This window comes from Bombyx mandarina, chromosome 13 (assembly GCF_030267445.1).
Source record: "Bombyx mandarina strain Sakado chromosome 13, ASM3026744v2".
Taxonomy (NCBI): Eukaryota; Metazoa; Arthropoda; class Insecta; order Lepidoptera; family Bombycidae; genus Bombyx; species Bombyx mandarina.
The window spans coordinates 1,004,613-1,025,454 of record NC_143220.1 but is presented as its reverse complement, the minus strand read 5'-3'; the positions used below and the strand labels follow the sequence as shown (position 1 = coordinate 1,025,454).

The window sequence follows — 20,842 nt, the reverse complement described above, 5'->3', positions numbered from 1 at the left end:
TTAATGACTTGGATCACGGATACCATTAGCCATTACTATATTTTTAGTTCTGTATATATATAGTTCGTTACAAGAAAATATATAAATAAGACGCCTAACACTATTTTTACTTGTCAATGAAATTGGTAGCGTTTGCGTAAATCTGTTCAAGCGTCTGTCGCCTAGTGAAAATTGGATGGTTAACTTTTTCATTTCTTGTATTATAGTAATTTGGTAAATTATGTTTTGTTTCAACCAGGTGGATTGTTGAGAGAGCTATCTTGCATGGAATAGCGAAATTATGTAAAACACTCTCTGGTACTGCATCACCGTCATCGTACACCGACTGGTACTCTAACTAGTCTGGCCATAAATACTGTTACATAAAAACTTTACTTTTTTTCAACTTTTTAATTATTTTGAATTTGGAACACGTATATTATTTTAGAAACTTTTTTTCGATTTTTCGCCATTTCAACTACTATCAATTGCAACTACAACATATTCAATAACACTTCGTCTGTCGAAGACCAGAACAGAAAAGATCGAGGTGGCCGCATGCTGTTAGAACTACAAAGGCCGTTAATGCTGTTAAAGCCAGAATTCGTCGAACCCCATTAGGAAACAAAAAATCTTATAATGAAGATTCCCGCTAGGACTCTCTCGCATAATATAAAACAAGACCTGAAGTTCTGTGCTTATGGTCGATATACAGGACATGCCCTAAATCAGTCTTGACAATTAAAGAGAGTGGATTGATCAAAACGCCTTCTGTAGCGATACGCAGCTGAAAGGCACAGAAATATCCTCTTTACCGATGAAAAAAAATTCACGATTAAAGAATATTACAATAAGCAAAATGATAAAGTGTACGCTCACAAGTTCTAAAGAAGCTGATCAAGTAGTCGGTAAGGTACAGCATGGTCATCATCCTGCGTCAGTGCTGGTTTCATCAAGGAGTCACAAAACTACAAAGAAAACTGCAAAAAGAGTGAAGACTTCAGCCAAAGTGTATCAAGATACAGTCTTGGATCATGTTGTGAAACCTCTCAGCAATACACTTTTTAAAAATATAGCGTGAAATTTCCAACAGGACTCTCTCTGCACCCGGTCAAAAGGCACAAACTACTCAATTTTTTTTTTACTGACACTTTAATAAAAACATATTATAAAAAGAAAAAATAATCCAATTTGAGACATAATATGTTTTTCAATATGTTAGTTGTGAATTTCTCGATTACTCCTTCCATGATATACTTCGGAGCAACGCTTCCACCAAAATATCATTTCGCTTTGTTTAACTATGTTTGTTTGTAGTGGACAGCGAAATCCCGGGTATAAATCGCGTTGGGCGAATGGAACAGTAAAGCGCCCCCGGGGACTCGCCGCACACAAATCATGCTCTCCTTGAGACGAGATGTTACCGTAGAGAGGATAATCTGTAGACAGAATTGGAAGAGTACACTAAACGTAGAACTACGATCGTCGTGTCTGTTTACTTAGGATCGAAGTAAGCAAAGTGATTATTATAAAGGTTGTATTATATTATTCTAAATAACGATTACGATTATATTTACAGTGTATCAACAGCCTTTAAAAAAAATCTTGTTTTTTGATAATATTTAAATTTATTCCTAATTACTGATTTTTTTCGTCAGAAGCAACGGAGTCGCCTTGGCTCGGAACTTTTTATTTTACTTAAATAAAATTTTTAATTTTCACCGTCGTAAACTTTTTGGAAATAACTTATATTTTGAACACGTAATGAAAATCATTTCTGAAAACAAAAACGTGCTGTTAGAGAACCACAATGAATCTCTAGTGGTGTACCCGGGATCCCTCACCGCGTATTACTGGACCTTTGTCTTGCCCACTTTGATTTGTGCCCACCGAAAAAAGATCAATGGCCTGAAGCCAGTTGTAGCCGAACGTATTTTGGGTTTTCGTTTGTAATTTATTTACACAATATTTTTTTCATTGATTTAATCATGTCCAACACTCATGAACAGCTAATAAAATACTAGAGTACTATAAACCATCAAATGAACTAACTATGTATGGATTTATTTTTCTTACGAGAAAATGGAACCTCAAAAAAAGAGGTGGTTGAAAGAAATCAGATATAGCTTTTCATCATCTATAGAATTATTAAGTCAAATGTAACATTTTAAGCAGCTATCTCACAGTTAAAATGGTTATTAAGTTTAATGAGTATATCTTTGATGTCAAAAGAAAAAGGATTTCTATTAAATAATTTCAACATAATTTATTAAATCTTTTTTATTACTCTTCATAGCTTTTAGCGAATTCAGTGTAAGGCGAAGTTAATCTATACACAACTATTGAATGAACCAATGAAAAAAGTTAGAGAGTAAAAAAGGATTCAAAACAATGCTCGGAACTTGTTAACGACGACTAAAAGATTAAAAGGCATTTTATGAAAGCCGTGTCCAATGCCGCGTGACATCGGCTCCCGAGCCAAAACGGAAATACAACCTTTGAAAAAAGGAGTGCTCACAACCGGAAGCGACCGACAGGAAGACGCCGACGACAGCGCCGCGGCGGCGCTCGACCGAATTAAAAATTAAACGAGAATCCGCTTCCGGATATCGTGACGTTCTTTCTGACTTTTTTCCAACTACAGGAAGAATTATTAATGTTGTTTTTTTTCCTATTTAGTCGAGAAGTAAATTCATAAATTTAAATGAAACAAGCTTCTTTGTCACGCGGTCACAAATATGCCGGATATCTATGGCAAACACATAATTGTAAAAAATCTGAAATTAAACTGAACAATAAATCAAAAATAAATAGTAATGTCATTTAATTAAACTACTTTTACGGTTTTATCTAACGTTTACTATTTTCATAGTTTCATATCATTTCATTCCGGCGTTCTGAGTTCTGAATACTCTTCTACAGTTGTCGCGGCCTATAGAATGAGATGCCCGCTGCATTCATATTGAGTGATGCGAATGTATCAGTAGACCAAAATAGCGGGCGGGTACCAAATTTCTAACGAAAAACGTACTCAACATAATATGTTCTTAAATGATTACCGCGATGAAGAAAAATAATTTTGTAAAACCGAATAAAATATAATTTACGTAATTACTGGTGCATTCCGGTTTGAAGGGTAGGACAGCCGTTGTATCATAGAGCTGTGCTTTAGAACTCATATATCAAGGTGGGTTTCAGCATTTACGCTTTTGATGTCTATATGATCCGATATGTAATATGCTCTGCGTCAACCCTCTCCCGCCGTCTCAATAGCCCCGACTGGGCTACGGCCCGGTCCGGGGTAGGTCGCCGACTGTGAGCAGCAGGAGTGCTTAGCGATGTTCAACTCCCACATACCCGACCTGCCACGCGGGTGAGGATCCGGCGATTTTCACATGTGGAAAAAAAAATTAGCACCAGGTAGACCGTGAGCTCGTTTACCCATCCAAGCATTGGAAAAATTCTGAAAATATTTTGAATTGCGTCCGCAGTTCGCGAAAGCCGAAAAAAATACTATAGTAAGCTTTTTCTATTTTTTAAACTCGATGACTGACTCCATAGTCGTGGGTCGTGGGTTCGATTCCCACATCGGGTGTAAATATTGTGTGATAAACAGGTACGTTAGCTCTTTTTCTGGGTGTTTGTTACCCATATATTTAAATGCATGTAAGTATGTTTGTCAGTCTCTGGTACCCATAACACAGGGAATCGTAAATTGGGACCGGATGACCATGTGTGATTTGGTCTGTTCCCAATTATGAAATGATTATTATTATTATTATCATCATCTGAGCCTGTTCGCCACACACTGCTGAACATAGACCTGTTATTAATTATATTATTAAAACTATTAAACTGAACCGCATGACTGCTTGCACGAAACAGATTGGATATGATAGGATAGGATAGGATAGGATTGTAGTCGTCGTGGCCTAACGGATAAGACGTCCGGTGCATTCGTGTTGAAGCGATGCACCGGTGTTGGAATCCCGCAGGCGGGTACCAATTTTTCTAATTAAATACGTACTCAACAAATGTTCACGATTGACTTCCACGGTGAAAGAATAACATCGTGTAATAAAAATGAAACCCGCAAAATTATAATTTGCGTAATTACTGGTGGTAGGACCTCTTGTGAGTCCGCGCGGGTGGGTACCACCACCCTGCCTATTTCTGCCGTGAAGCAGTAATGCGTTTCGGTTTGAAGGGTGGGGCAGCCGTTGTAACTATACTTGAGACCTTAGAACTTGTATCTCAAGGTGGGTGGCGCATTTACGTTGTGGATGTCTATGGGCTCCAGTAACCACTTAACACCAGGTGGGCTGTGAGCTCGTCCACCCATCTAAACAATAAAAAAAAAATACTGGTTTTTAAAAGTAGGGACACAATTTTTTTTTTAATGTTATCTATTTAACTCATTGTGGAATCTGGAACATGTCGTGGTCATTGGGATCACATGTAGGCTCTGCTTTCGTATTATGGTTCAATACGACCTCTCCAATAGATATATAATTGGTAAGTAAAATGCGTTCAGACGATTCGGAAGTGATTATTCTATTACAAAGTGTGAGGAGAGTCTTCAGCGGTAGCCTACCGGCAGGGTTAGCCTAGATACTGGTAGTAGGACCTCTAGTGAGTCCCACGGGTAGGTACCACCACCCTGCTTATTTCTACCGTGAAGCAGCAATGCATTTCGGTTTCAAGGGTGGGGTAGCCGTTGTAACTATACTGAGACCTTAGAACTTATATCTAAAGGTGGGTGGCGCATTTACGTTGTAGATGTCTATGGGATCCTGTGACCACTTAGCACCAGGTGGGCTGTGAGCTCGTCTAATCATCTAAGCAGTAAAAAAAAAACAACACAAGTACAAAAGTTAGTACAAAAGGGCAGCCCTGTAGTTCTAAGAATTTTTTTTCAAAGAGAGTGTGAGAATAAAAATGAGATAATAATTATTTCTTCTTCTTCTTCTCAGTCGTGTCACTCTTGACAGAGTGGTCGTGATCGTCATGTAGTGTTGGAAGGGGCAGACTTGATGCGTCTCACGATGTCGCGCCATCTCTCCCTGCTCGAGGCCACTCTACTGCACTCATTTAGGGGACCTCCCACTGCAGTTTTAATTTGGTCGGTCCACCGCATTGGTGGTGGTGGCATTTTATTACTATGAACTCAAAGCTATTTATTACAAACGATGACGGAATTGTTGCTCAGCCATGCTTGGCGCTGTCGTATTAATAAAAGTAGCATTTCTTTGTATCTTCATCCTCTGTACGGTTCTAAATCTTGGTACAGTTGCCGTTAGTATTTCAGAGAACAGGGACAAAGCAATAGAGGCCGCGCGTGAAGTTTAAAAAAATGGCTGACACATTTAGCGATGATTTCAGCAGAGCGTGGCCGGATTTACTAGTCTAAAACAAAATCAAAAGCTTATTCTGGAATAAAATAGAAGGAGTTCTCATTCGAACGAAAACCGATTTCGTTTAAAACAGGTTTCATTTAGAAGTACACAATACTAACACTTAACTGACAATACTAAAATTAGGCTTTTATACTAAAGAGAGAATATATACTTATTGGATAGTGTGAGATTGTAGAGTGTTGTGTGAGTTGAGTTTTAGAACCTACACACTTAAACTTTGTTTGTATTTGAGTCATTATGTGTTCTTGCTCACAGCTTCATTTCTATTATACCGTGACTGAAGAAGTATCTCACTCTGGTCCTTTCAGGAGAGGATTTTTGTGGGCGTGTCGAGAGGGGGGGCGGGGCTAAGAACGTACACTCCTAGAGCCGTATTTTTTACCTCACTGCGTATCTAGGTACACATCGTCCAGTTTACAAAGATCTTTCACACTCCGAGGTGACCTGAAGCGATCTTCTTCGGAAGCAGCTCACGTCAAAATGGCGACTTTTATGTAAGCGATGGAACAAAGCTCAGAACAACTTCGGTCGTTATCGCTTTTATAAAGTTCTCGAGACATTTTCATTTTATGGGGTGTTTTGCTTGAGATAAATTTTTATTTCTTTTGTCTTTATGATTTTTGTTTTGTCGTCGAGTTAAAGTCATTTTTACTGAAGAAAATAAGAGAGATCAAAAATTAAGGCAACGGCTGAATTTATTTGAGGTGTATTATTCCTCTAAGTGAATAAGAAAATGGCGTGTAGTATAAAGATAAAGGATCACTACGCAGCGTCTATAAGATTGATCGTGGCCCGTAGTGGTCCGTAACATATCTTAGTGGGATTAACTCAAGCCTTCGCAATAAGAATTATAATGATCGATCGATCAAATGTTGAAAGAGATTAGATATACACTCATTATTGTAGTTGGCAGAACTTAATGGATTCAGAATTTGACAAGTCTGTACTAGTATGCGTTTGCAATAAATAAGTTCAACTTTTATGTATTATTATATGTATAATTATTATATGTATTAACTCTTAGTAATATTTTGAAGCTGTTACAAAATATTTTATATTATTTAATCGTATTTGAATCCAAAGACTATCGATAAAAAAATTAAAAAAAAATAGTTTTACCCGAACCTAAATCAGCCTCACACTGAACTAACTATTATGTGGTATTTTATGATTTTCATTGATCTCTATATTTCTTTTTATTTTATTAAATAACAAATCAAATCAAATCAGAATCTGTTATTCCTTATCCATTATTTATTACTGGCGTAAACTGAAAAATGACATTAAAGTAAGGACTTCAATCTCGTATCTTAACATCATGTTTAGTGCAGGCCCTTATTTTAATGGTCTTGGAGACAGACGTGTATACGGAACAACTGATGGTGAGTGATTAGCGTCGCTCATAGGCATCAGTGATGCTAAAGACATCCGTCGCTGCCTACTGCCGAGTACTCTCTATAAGCCTCGTTTGGAGAACGACGTGTCATAGTGCTCAGGAAATACCGTAGAAACATGAAATTTGCTCTAAGGCAAGATTTTTTATTTGTTTTTATTGCATAGATGATTGGACGGGCTCACAGCCCACCTAGTGTTAAGTGGTTACCGGAGCTCATAGCCATCTACAACGTATACGCTACCACCCACCTTGGGACATGAGTTCTAAAGTCTCAGTTTTACAGTACAACGGCTGCTCCACCCTTCAAACCGAAACGCACTAGTGCTTCACGGAAAAAATAGGTACGGTGGAGGTATCTACCGTGCGGTCTCATAACACGCTCTACCACCAAATCATCATCTCGATCATCATCATTATCCTGCCCTTCTCTCAGTCACCTGGGGTCGGCGCAACATGTTTTCTCCTTCCATACTCTTCTATCATATACCATTTCTTCGCTCACTCCGCTCTTACCCATATCGTCTTTCACGCAATCCATCCATTTCTTCTTAGGTCTACCTCTTTCTCAATACCCTTCCACATTCATAGTTAACACTCTCTTACCAATCTCATTTTCATTTCGGCTGCCCACCCTTCAAACCGAAACGCATTACTGCTTCACGGCAGAAATAGGCAGAGCGGTGGTACCTACCCGTGCGGACTCACAAGAGGTCCTACTACCAGTAAATCTGCTCGCTCTGATGGTGATTGGTCTAATTTTAAAAACAAAATGAGGGGATCATCTCAGATTATTTCTCAGAGCACTGTGGAACATAACGAACACATAGTATAATCTATACTAATATTCTAAAGAGGAAAGATTTGTTTGTTTGTTTGTTTCGAATAGGCTCCGAAACTACGGGACCGATTTGAAAAATTCTTTTTCCATTAGAAGCCGACATTGTCCCTGATGAACATAGGCTACTTTTTTTAATTTTTTTTTTTTTTTTTGGTTTCATGTGTGTTTTAATGTTTCCGAAGCGAAGCGAGGGCGGGTCGCTAGTAATAAGATAAAGTTATCGAAAATATTTTTTTTGGTAACTGACTTTAGTGACCCAGCTGAAATACAAAAGAGAATCAAAAAATTACATTACCTGTAAAAAAATTCCTTCGAGCCGGATTTGAACCAGCGACCTATGGATATCCACACGTTTACAACTACAGTCCACCGCTCTACCAACTGAGCTATCGAAGGCGTGTTTCATAGCGTAAAAGATGTGACTTAGATACGACTATACGACGCGTATTTAAGTGAAAGGCCATAACAGATGTGTATAACAGCGAAGCAAATACTGTGTCACATTTAGTTGCACAACAACAGCATTCGCATACACACTGTGCTATGAGAAGTAGTACACTACTCAGATTTTTATACATAATATTTTTAGCTGCGTCCCAGTGGTTAGGCGTTTTTTTTTTCTTTATAAATAAGTGGATGCTATCTGAGAGTTCTGAGACATCTCCTTTTGAGATGCCACTCATGGATTTCGGGCTAGAGTAATTAATTCTCTTTAATTCACATGCCCTACGTACCACATCTATACTAATCTATACTAATATTATAAAGAGGAAAGATTTGTTTGTTTGTTTGTTTCGAATAGGCTCCGAAATTACTGGACCGATTTGAAAAATTCTTTTGCCATTAGAAGCCGACATTGTCCCTAATGAACATAGGCTACTTTTTTAATTTTTTTTTTTATTTTTTTTTTTGGTTTCATGTGTGTTTTAATGTTTCCGAAGCGAAGCGAGGGCGGGTCGCTAGTATTTGATAAAACCGGTCCACTCCTCTACGTCATAAATGTAAGTTCTGCGTCATCGTATCTTCGCCTATTGGATCCAACGACAGTTTGGCAATCTCGTCCGTCTACTTAAACATTGATAATAGTTTTTTTGAACGAAAATTATCTAGACTCCGCGCGAGTAGGTACCACCACCCTGCCTATTTCTGCCGTGAAGCAGTAATGCGTTTCGGTTTGAAGGGTAAGGCAGCCGTTGTAACTATACTGAGATCTTAGAACTTATATCTCAAGGTAGGTGGCGCATTTACGTTGTAGATGCCCATGGGCTCCAGTAAGCACTTAACACCAGGTGGGCTGTGAGCTCGTCCACCCACCTAAAGAATAAAAAAAAGACTTAATTATCTAGACTTTAACGCTAGACGCATTTTTTTCTACTTAAAATAGATTCTTCCGATAGAATCTTCGAAAATATCTAAAGAAAAGATTTATTATTATTATATTCATTAAATTTTAATATAAATTAAAATTTTTAATTAAAATTTTTAATTTTAATTCCGGTGACCCTAATCAGGGTATAATAAGCCCAAGTACTCAATTTATTAGATCGTCATCGACACTTGATAACATGTCAGAGCTTTGGAGTTAGTCGGACATCTTGAAGTTCGTAACAATTACATTTAATGACTCCACGGCATATATATATCTAACTATGTGACATATTTGAAGCTAACAGAAGTACAAAAAATAAAAAAATAGACAATATTCATCTAAAAAACAAAATTTGTTAATCTATAATCAATGACGATGAAATTTCCAGTCAATAATTATGTACTAAAGATACCTCTATACGAAACGAAGATACCTCTGTAACCCAGTGTGTAAACGGGAAATTTTGCTTACAAATTCGAAGCTCGACAAAGTCTTTCTGGGTCACGTCACAAATCTTTAACCTCGTTCGAAACACATTCAATTTGGCACTTACACCCCGTAATAACAAATTATCAACGTCACATACATTATATGGTGTGAACTCAACTTTACACAGCCCAGTGAGAGGTTACACGTGTATGAGTGCATATGTGTGTGGGTGATTACACTAAATGTACGGGGTTGCATGTGTGCGTTATCTGAAAGATTCCGCTTCATTTCCCTCGACCCGCGCATAGCTACATTATGTGCTTCCCTTTATGTAGTCCATTTCACATGTCGTGTATTTGATAAAATGATACTTAAGTGAGATCTTCATATTTAACTAGCTCGTTATATGGAATGATAATATGTATTTTAATGGCGACTGGTGTATTTCTGTGATTTAAGATTAATACATAATTATTAACCAAAGCTAAGATAAGGAGATCGTTTAACCTTTGATCTGCAGTAAATAAAGTGACTGTTATCCTATTGTACCTTAAATTACCTTACTTTAAGCTGCTTTCAGACTACGTTATACTTTAATGCCGTATAGTATAGCAGCATATGGTAAACCAATCATATATATAATGTATTTATTTATTTAAATCAAAATACAGTTTAGCTTTGTAAAACTATAGCAATTGAGTTGCTCTTATAAAGAGAAACAACATTTAAAGCTATTGCTTCACCATTATTTTTATATCTTTTTATATTTTAATATTGCAAAAATGCTCGTTATAATCATATGTCTAATGTTCTAATGTTTCAATAATCGAAATTCTATTTATGTCATATATAGAAGAATGATATAAATAACATATTAACCTCTTTAAGGATTAATCGTATAGAGGTTACATATATATTAACGGCCGTCTGGTGTAGTGGTAAGTGACATGGTCACTACACAAGGGGGTCGCGGGTTCGAATCCCGCCAAGGGAAGATATTTGTATGATAAATATAAATGTCTTTTCCCGGGTTATGGATGTACCTAAGGTCATAAATTCTGTCACATGTTTAATGTAAAATAATTGAAACAAGTTTATTCATTATGTAACCATTCATATACCAAAATGAACTTAACAAAACATAGATTCTTATGACACTAAAGTTTATTCAAAATGACCTCCGTGATTTTGAATACAGACCTTTAATCTGCGCGGCCAGTCGTCTATCGCAGCACGAACGAGGTCCATGTCAATATCGGCGGCTGCCTTAATCAAGGATGTCTTGAGTGACTCCAAATTGGGATGAGGCTTTGAGCGCGCCTTTTCCTCCAAGTGTTGCCATATCTTGTAATCTAACAGATTCAAATCTGGACTGGAGGAGGGCCAGTCTTCGTGCCGGATGAAGTCGATTTCACGCGCCGCCAGCCAGTCTTGTGTGCTCTTCGCTCTATGAGCTGGCGCCGAATCTTGTTGGAATACCCAGTGCCTGTTATTGAACATGGTATGAGAAACAGGTTCCACAAGGTTCGTCAGGACTGTATTTTGATATACAACTGCATTCGTTTTTACACCTTTCTCACAAAAATGTACCTCTGTTAAGCCCCAATAAGAAACTCCCAACCATACCATGAGCGAGGATGGAAAATGACCTCGTTGGACACGCGGAATACAGTTGCTTGCTTCTTCACTACTGTGTGCGTACACCTTATCATTTTGTTTGTTGTAGCTCTCTTCTACGGTAAAAATTTTTTCATCCGAAAAAAGAATTTCCCAATATTTTTTTCCCGCGTACCGCTTCAACAAAGCGCGGCATCTCTTCAGTCTCAGGTCCATTAGACGAGCATTCAAACGATGTCCTGTTTTTCTTCGATATGCTCGAAGCCCTAAGTCTTCACTTAACACCCTTTTCACCGTGGTTCTGCTTAACCCCATCTGAAGGCCAACAATTTCTGCTTACGTTTGGGATTTCTTTGAATTCGCGCCTTCACAGCTTTTATCACTGCTGGAGTCCTAACAGACCGAGGGCGACCACTTCTTGACCTGTCATCAACACTAGAGTCTTCATTGTATCGTTTGATGGTACGATAAACGAATCTTTTGGTTATATTCAAATTTTTCAGTATGTTAAAAAATTGAATTGGCGCGTAACCGCAACGATGCAACGCAATAACTGCAACACGGTCTTCTTTAGGCGTCCACTCCATATTTAAAAATGAGTAAAATTCTAAAAGTATACATTTTTATTTTCATGAACAATTCGAAATTCGAATTCAATAAACTTTTTTGTGGCTAGCATTCTAAAAGAAAAGTTTTTACTGTGTGACAATACTTATGACCTGACTAGGTATATTGGCGCACGGGCCGAAAAATTCTCGAGTGGAGACCGCGTACCGGAAGACAGCATGGTTAGGCCACTCTTTTTTTTTTTGTTGCCCTTGTAGACAGACGAGCATACGGCCCACCTGATAGTGAGTGGTTACCGCCGCTCATGTACTTCAGCAATGCCAGGGGCAGAGCCAAGCCGCTGCCTACCGCTTAATACTCTCCACGAGCCTCTTTTGAAGAAGGACATGTCATAGCGCTCGGGAAACAAAGGGGAGCTCATTCCATAGCCGGATGGTACGTGGCAAAAAAGACCTCTGGAAACGCACTGTCGATGAACGCAGCGGTTCCAGATAATATGGATGAAGGTGAAGATGAAGACTCACAAGGTGTCTACCTTCTGAAGGTCACGGGAGTCCGCTGGATGCACGAAGAGCAGGATCGGTCGTTGTGACGAAGCTTGGTGAGGCCTATGTCCAGCTGTGGTTGTCTGTGAGCTGATTGAAGAAGAAGATATTTCAATTGAATGTATCAATACCAAACACATGCTTTTAAACGAATTTAGTTAGAACTTATGGACAAAAACAACAAACGTCACTTTTTTATTAGACATTTCTTACAATTTAATTTTTCGTTTCTAGAGTAGTTACATTCTCATATTTAACTAGTCACTAAATACACCACCAATCACAAAAGCATGAAATAGCCAAAACTTGGTTAATGTCACAGGAAATATAATAATTTTTGAATTTTGTTTTGAAAACATTCTTGACATATGCTAGAAATAGCCTTTACTCGTTCATACAATTAAGATACCAGTTTAATGAATATAAAATGAACAGATTTTACTTACACATCAACAGCACAAAACAAACGTGAACAAGGAAAGCCCGTGTCAACAAAAATATAACAAAAGGCGGTCTGTTGAAGGTACTAGGCGGGTGCGTAATGAAGCCATATCTTTAATAGCCACGATAAGGGCGCTAAATGTTTGCGCACACGCCAAATAATAAGCGGCCGATCATTTGCGAGGGGTTCGAAGTTTTGACGAGAAAAAAAAATACATATTCCCGACCCCGCTATGGTTGCTTATCGATAAATGAGACGGCGGAATGTGGTTGTGGGAATTGAATTATGTTGCGTAGTCGTTTCGTGGTAGCTTGAATAAGTACATTAATAATTGAGGAAAGATCTCACACGATCATCTGATTAAAACTAGGATTACCTATTGCTGTTGAAGTCGTCGTGGCCTAAAAGATAAGACATCCGGTGCATTCGTATTTAGCGATGCAACGGTGTTCGAATCCCGCAAGCGGGTACCAATTTTTCTAATGAAATGCGCACTTAACAAATGTTCACGATCAACTTCCACGGTGAAGTAATAACATCGTGTAATAAAAACCAAACCCGCAAAATTATAATTTGCGTAATTACCGGTGGTAGGACCTCTTTCTTATGAGGCCGCACGGGTAGGTACCACCACCCCGCCTATTTCTGCCATGAAGCAGTAATGCGTTTCGGCTTGAAGGGTGGGGCAGCCGTTATAACTATCCTGAGACCTTTACCTTTTTATCTTTTTTTTGTTTTAACATCTCTTGGTGGATGGCGCATTTTCTTTGTCTATAGACTCCAGTAACCACTTAACCTAACCTAACCTAACCCAGGTGGGCTGTGAGATCGTCCACCCATCTAAGCAATTAAAAAAAGACTAATATACATACATATTTGCATTTTAATAAATATCTCTTAAGTAACAAGGTACAGCATGCAAGCCTCTAAATCACATGAAGTGGGGACCCACAAGCCTCGGTCTAGCAGCTAGAGGCGTCAACTACTAGTTCTGTATAATTTGGATCTACAATTAGACCCGGTAAGTGACGCTGTGATCAGTTTTTTATAGTATTTAGGACGGCACAACATCTTCCGGACCTTCTAGTGGAACCAAAACGTTTAACTTCCAGCATTATTTATTTAGTTTATATAAAATCTTAACATAAAATTATAATTTATTTTCAGGTTATATGTTTATTTTAAATTACCAATAAATGAATGTTTGTCTTTAAACAAAATACAAGCCTATGTATTTATAGTCTATAAATATTTAAATTAGATTGTTCAAATAAAGAATGCATTTTTATTTCATTCGATCCATTTACTAAAGACAACTTTATTAATCGTGTAGTTTAGATTTGGCTAATCTAGATAGAATGAAATGAAAATGAATGAAAAAAATAATTTTCTCCATAAATCCGATCCGGATTCAGTATAATTCTGGTTGCACACAATCAAAGCTGGTTTACAGTCGGCTCAAGGAGTGACGACACGAACACACTGCGCGATGTATGTAATCTAAATTCAATCACACTGCTTAGAAATTAAATCAAGCATAATTATGTAGTTGTTAAAAATATCATAATTTTTTATATTTACTTTTATTAATGGAACCTGAAGCTATTTATGTAAAATAAACTATTTTCGCGTTTTACGGTAGTGGCATACGTTCAAAACGCGTTCCAAGTTATGATTGCTGATAAATTCCCGATAGATAGAGATATCGCCATTCCACGATATCGTTCTGCTTTACGGTTATTCGCTCGTAAAAACAACTTTAAGTAAAAACAAGTTTACAGCCGTCGTTTTACGCCATCTTTTATGTAACGCGGTTATTTTTACTGCCGCTACGGATCATCATAAGCGACGTAATTGTTTTATCGGTCGTTGGGTAATTTATTAATCTTCTATCGTAAATAGGCTTGACGTTATACGGGATGTACTTTAAGAATGTTAATTTTTTTAATGCTTCGGCAGGGCGAACAGTCTCCCGGCAACCGGGTTCTTAAGTGATCACTGGAGTCTATAGACTACAAGAAGTTATGCAGTATGTCTCTTTGGAGACTAGTTAGCAATCATATACAAGTCACAGGGCGTATTATGTATGTACTACCCTGCTTTATTCTCTATTCTACTTCTAGGGTAATATATCCGCTATTTCAAAGCAGTCAAGACTTTAACATTATGCTTTCAGATTATCGAGTTTGAGCAGCCGATTAACATTAACGTCATGGCATATTATTATGACTCATTCGTTCATATACTATAATACAATATATATTATACGTCTGTATCTGTCTTTGAACCCGTGGCCACAAGATGCACGCAACATAGTACACAAACAGTGATATATTAGTTTTTTTCTACTACCTAAGCTGATAGACTTGAGAGGCTATGATGTCAGCGTAACCTAACAAGTAGGTAAGCTCACGGGGCTCAAACCTGACGACGTTGCTAACACTAACCCTAGCAAGAGCAGTGCTTCGCAGAGGCTACCGCTGGATCGGAAACGCGACCCACTCAGAAGATCCGGCGAGAAACTCAGTGGGCTGTGTCTGTGGGTTAAAATATATTAGTATTTCGTCTATTGAAAATACTCTACTCTACTATTCTAGAATAAATCAATATGTAAACTCGGTTATTCTCTAAATATCCGTACACTAATAAATTTCAAAATTAAAATATCAAATTTCTGCTTCTATAATTATGTAGCCATAAAATTAATATGTAAATTTGTTTGTGAGCATTGGTTTCTATTTTTGAATAACATGTAGCTAGTTCAAAGCAGTATTGTTGAATATTAAAATGTTTTGAATAGAGGAAATCCAAACTTATGCAATGTAGATTCGTTTTAATAATAACAAAATTGCAAAAGCCGGCATCCGCCGTGTCGGGCGTCATCAAAACTAAATTTGAGGAGCGAGACGCAATCCCTCTTCAAATAATGGGAGGAATGACGAACAAAATAAACTTCACACATCCCGACCATAATTATAGACACACTGCCCAGAAAAACGTCCAGAACCTTTCACCGTTGTTGTTAATATATGTATTGTTACTTTTGGGTATTGGATTTTGGATAATGTACATAATCTGATCCAAAATAAACATGTAACTTCAAAATTAACCTTTCGATTAAAAAAAATATGACATGACTATCTGATGTACTTTTTTAACCGTTGAAGATTTATCGTTAATTTAATGCCAATTAGACGTTAAACAAAAACTGTTAGAAACACAACTCCGAATTTAATAACCAAAATTTACAATTGTGACGTCTATACGCTCGGTTAAATGCTTAATTCTATCTGTCGGGAGTACAATAATGAGTTTTCGAATGTATTGTTAAGGTAGCCTAGCCCGGCTTTCCGTTTTTCATAAGCGTGTGTCAGAAACTAAATCGCCAGATGAATATTGTTTCAAACGGAATTAAGCACGCGCCGGAGGGACGGGGATCACTTATAATTGTTATTTTATTCATAGAAACAACAGTCCTACGGGACGTTGGATAGGTGAACAAATATTTTAGCTTGTCGAGCACCTTTTAGCGGGAACGATGTTTTGAATTATGCGCGTATCCCGTTTACATTCGTTGCGAAGGTTTTATTCGGTTTTACTGCGGGTGTCTTAATGTAAATAACGCTCGCTAATAATCACGTACATCAACTAAGCGATGTTTGTTTTAATTTAAAAATATATTCGATTAAACCAAGCGAACAAATCGTCTCTGCAGCTTAGTCTAGAAAATTCGATGTATCCAAATCAGAAATCAATCAAATCAAATAGTGTAAATTTATCTGAATTGGAGCTCAAGAAATTTTCAAAAATATTTTCTTGAAAAGTACGAACTAATGTTATTGTTATTCAGTAAGTCTTCGTGTTGAAGCTTGCTTTACTCATTTAAAAAATGTAAACGACCGTCTGAGTGCTCTGTACCTTGCTCTGCGAAGATAGCCTTAATCCCGAATGCTTCTCGGACCTAATCCGCAATCATCCCGCAAATCCCGTATCATTAAGTATCGCTAAGAAAGCGATTCGCGGACCATTACCATGTTAATAACTTGGGGGAAATGGCGATTAATCAAGTTGACGTCTAGGTGGAGCTGGGAACGTAACTAACCTCCGTAGTGGCACCAATTTATGCATTGGTTTGTTGAGGTATAACAGTGGTTTGATCCTCACTCTTGTATTAATTTAGATTTTGAGAAGGTTGAATATTATTTCTTTCTTTCAAAACGAAAAGGCTCTCAATACAGGATTTCGTGGCTGACACAAAATTTTCGCGTGTGGCCACATTTACTTTAATAGAAATCCCTATACTATTTGTTTATTCCCTTTGGATAATTGAAGAGATTTAAGTTGACATCCAAATCTTCCATTTCTGGGTATTATTAAGCATCATTATCATATTTCAGTAATGCGTAAAATTATTTTCTGACGCAGGTAAGAGTAACACCATCTATCGCCGAATAGTCGAACGAATATAGAAGGATCTAGTAGCATCTAGAACGGTCGAGAAGTACAACGCCATCTATTGTCAGATAGCGGAAACACAATACTCGAAATGTGTGGAATATTCTCAACGATTCTAGGGATTTCGACTCGACCATAAAAGCATTGCAGAGATGGCACGCAGTCAGTTAGTAATCTGAACTACTCGAAGCGAAACAGTGAACGGATCACCTGAAGCGAAGCGGAAGAAGCGAATTGAGAATTTTCAAGTCTTTGTTGAGTGTCTTAAGTGTTCTAAGTGTTGAATACACTTTTTAGTTCTATTTTGGGGGAAAAATTATTTATCCCGAACATCATCAATTCAGCACCTAACAATATTTTATGAAATTAATATAATTGTACAGAAAACGTAATAAAATGCGACTCGCGGCTGCGGTCAAAAAGCTGATATTTTTCCTTTTAATCCCTGTCAGATTATTTAAATTCCCACCTGCGAGCTCCTGCTCACCCATTTCCCGGGTTTTTATTTAACAAAATAAAACATAAAAATATCTCTCTGTATTTGTTTTGGACGTAGGGAATCCTTTAATTTTCGGCGTCGTTGCGTGACGTTTCGCCAGTGTGTCTGCCTGCAGTTTTAGGTCGCTTTGAGGAAAATATTTATTCACATTTTATGCTCGTAATACCGTGAGGGACTTTAATATTTTATTTTATTCCGGTGGACATCTGAGATTTTTCATGCGTTTAAAATATTCCCCTTTGAACAGATTACATTAAAGGATTTTAATTTTTAAATTTTTACAAATATATATGAACACAAGGATATTTCCTGTGTTTTGTGTTGTTTATTATATCGAGGGGTAAAAGGCTATTTCTTTTATCTTTGTAATTAAAGGTGCGTTTTATTTGGTATTAGCATCAACAGTTCGATGTTTATAATTGAACTTGAATTTTAAGTTTACTCCATTTAAATAGCTGAAGAAGTTTTATGTTATAAGATTTTTTCCAAATTTTAAATGGCTCTCCTGTAAATCTATACTTAATTCTATAAGGAGGAAAGATTTGTTGTTGTTTGTTTGTATTGAATAGGCTCCGAAACTACTGAACCGATTTGAAAAATTCTTTCACTGTTTGGAAGCTACACTATTCCCGAGTGACATAGGTTATAATCTTTTTTGAAACAAATTAGGGATCCTTACTAAAGCTCCAATAATGTAATCCAAGGTGTAAAAACTCGACAAAGAGTTCGACGTGCAACCTAACCCATGCATTAGCTCGCTGAGTTTTTCGCCGGATCTTCTCAGCGGGTCGCGATTCCGATCCGGTAGTAGAATTGTTCGTGACGCAGCTGCTCTTGAGTTGTAAGGTCTCCTTCGGGTAGCTGTTAGCAAATCCCATCCCTCCTGGCTGAGCCTTTGCTCGCCCACCTGTCCTGTTGAAACTGGAAAGGCCACCAGCAAACCTTCAATCGTAACAAAATGTTGCATACTCTATTACACTAGAATTTTTATTGTTCCGTATAATGAGAACAGTGTGGATACACCATTGCGAACAGTTCAGCGGCTGGAATGTAGCAATTGTCCCGACTGCCTTTATCCCGCGAATGTCGTTATACTTTTATTTGGTCGAGTCTACTTTAAATTCCTTCTCTCACTCGCTCGCTTTATGCGAGTTGTTCGCGTACGCTCATGTTCGGAACTCATTGTACCGCGAGAATGATGTAGCCTCGGAGCTAGCGATTCTATTAATAGTATTTTATTTAACAATTTGCTATACACCTAAGCGAGCATAACAACGGCTTATATGCAAGATTGATATTTTGGGACAGTTATTTTTAAGGTACCATATAGAAATTAATTCGACAAACTGTCTTTAATTATTTATTTGCTGTAAGTATGTTTTTTTTTATTTAATAAAAAAGCCCTTTTTAATTTTATGTTTTACTTTATTAGTTTATTGTTTTCGTATTTATTTGCTAGTTCGATATTTACGCGTGTGCGTGTCCTGTAATAGTAAATTAATAATATTATATTGAGTGTAAAATTATTTCCTTATATTATAAGTTAGATTGGTTCTCGTTATGGTGTTGTTTTGAACAGTAGTGGTAAGAAACTTTGTGTACATACTCAGCACATTTGTCTTGCTTGGTCGTGTTCACATGGCTTATGTTACAAAGTCAGGCTTTTTTTACTTTGTTACTTATTGTGTATCTTTTTAGCTTGCAATGAGTATTGTGTGCCTAATAAATAAATATGAAATAAATAAAACAGTAGCATCAAAGTACGATTAGTAAAACTACATTTGGTAGCGTAGACAAATCTGATTTAGATAAAATGGCGTATTTACCCGTGTCACCAACAGAAACATTCACACCTCCTAGTAGTCTGTATAATGAAAACAACTTTTTGAATTAACGTCGCAGTAAGTACTCGATTCGGTTTTTTTCCCCGTTCAGTCTTTGTATTGAAAATATAAAACTGTGCATCGCGCTTAAAGTTATGCGAGAAATTGAAAAACTCGTTTCAAAAAATGATTTTCTCATTTCAAACAGCATGTTGCGATGTGCGCTCGTATTTTTTTTTGTCACATACGTAGGTATGTACGTTTTAATGTTTTACAACTTCTGCGCTTTGAATTATTTATTATTCTTTGAAATTTTTTTAATTTATTTTTTTGAACTTTTGTAATTTCGTTTGTTGTATTAACGTACATACATACGTGTGTTTCTGTTATTTATGCCTACTGTCTACCACGTTATGCGTTTATATTCTTTATGATATATTAACTGAGGTGTTTGTTTTTTTACTGTTCTAAATTTGAATTAGTGTATGATGGTGCCAACAATGTTTTTTTGTCCCAGCACAATATTTATAAGTAGCTCGTGATTCCTACAAAATTAGATCAGTATAAGATTTCTAAAAAACTCTCTTTAATGCAACGATTACAGCTTGTGATCTCAATTGAACTACATAATACATATGTGAACGGAAATGTATGTAATCCGTCATTGTATACAATTCCTAGGAAATGTATGTAATTCCTAAAATCGCACGGAAATGTGTGAAATAAGTTATATTATACTTACACATTACACATTTCCTAGGAAATCTATACATTTCCTAAATAGCAATCGGAAATGTAAAACATTTAAGATATTGGTGGGTACGCGGGGACAGCGGGACGAGTCTTGCACTACGGTCAGTTGCCAACTTGCAATCCACTGGAACCGGCCAGGGATTTAAGAAGTGCCTTTGCAAGAAAAACTGTGCTACATCAAGATGTCTGTGTTTAAAAAATAAAGTATTATGTACTTCCAAATGCCATTCGAGCTTACCCTGCAAAAATAAATAGCTATATGGACTGACAAAGTATTATAATATAAAGATTTACTTTTATACTTTGACATTTATAATTACATAATTATCAGACTGATTACTTGCCAAATGAAAATTTTATTTTATAAGAATAAATATAAGTTGATTTTGTGATACGTTAAAAGTTAATAGATAGTTGATTTTAGAAGTTTTAATTAGTAAGATAATATGAATATATTATTATTATTTTACGGTATGACTGTTACCCGATTGTCTCAATAAGTGTTATAATAAAAAAATATTATTAACAACGTGTTTTATTACAGAAAGCATTTACTTTATACATTTCCTAATACGATATTGGAATTATATACAATTCCGAGGAAATTTATACTTTTCCTAGGATATCTATGCATTAAATAGTTTTTCAAACAATATTTTATACATTTCCTAAATAGAATCGGAATTGTACACATTTCCTAGGATTTGTATACA

General features: G+C 36.8%; 1 protein-coding gene and 1 non-coding gene across 2 annotated transcripts in view; both read right to left on the bottom strand.

The window, feature by feature from the left end:
• Window positions 1–20,842, bottom strand: part of LOC114251057 (mast cell protease 3) — a 130,666-nt gene that overhangs the window by 55,490 nt on the left and 54,334 nt on the right. The window lies entirely within an intron of this gene.
• Window positions 7,938–8,026, bottom strand: TRNAY-GUA (transfer RNA tyrosine (anticodon GUA)). The gene is given in 2 exon segments: window positions 7,938–7,973; window positions 7,990–8,026. It is a non-coding gene; the product is annotated as a tRNA-Tyr (tRNA).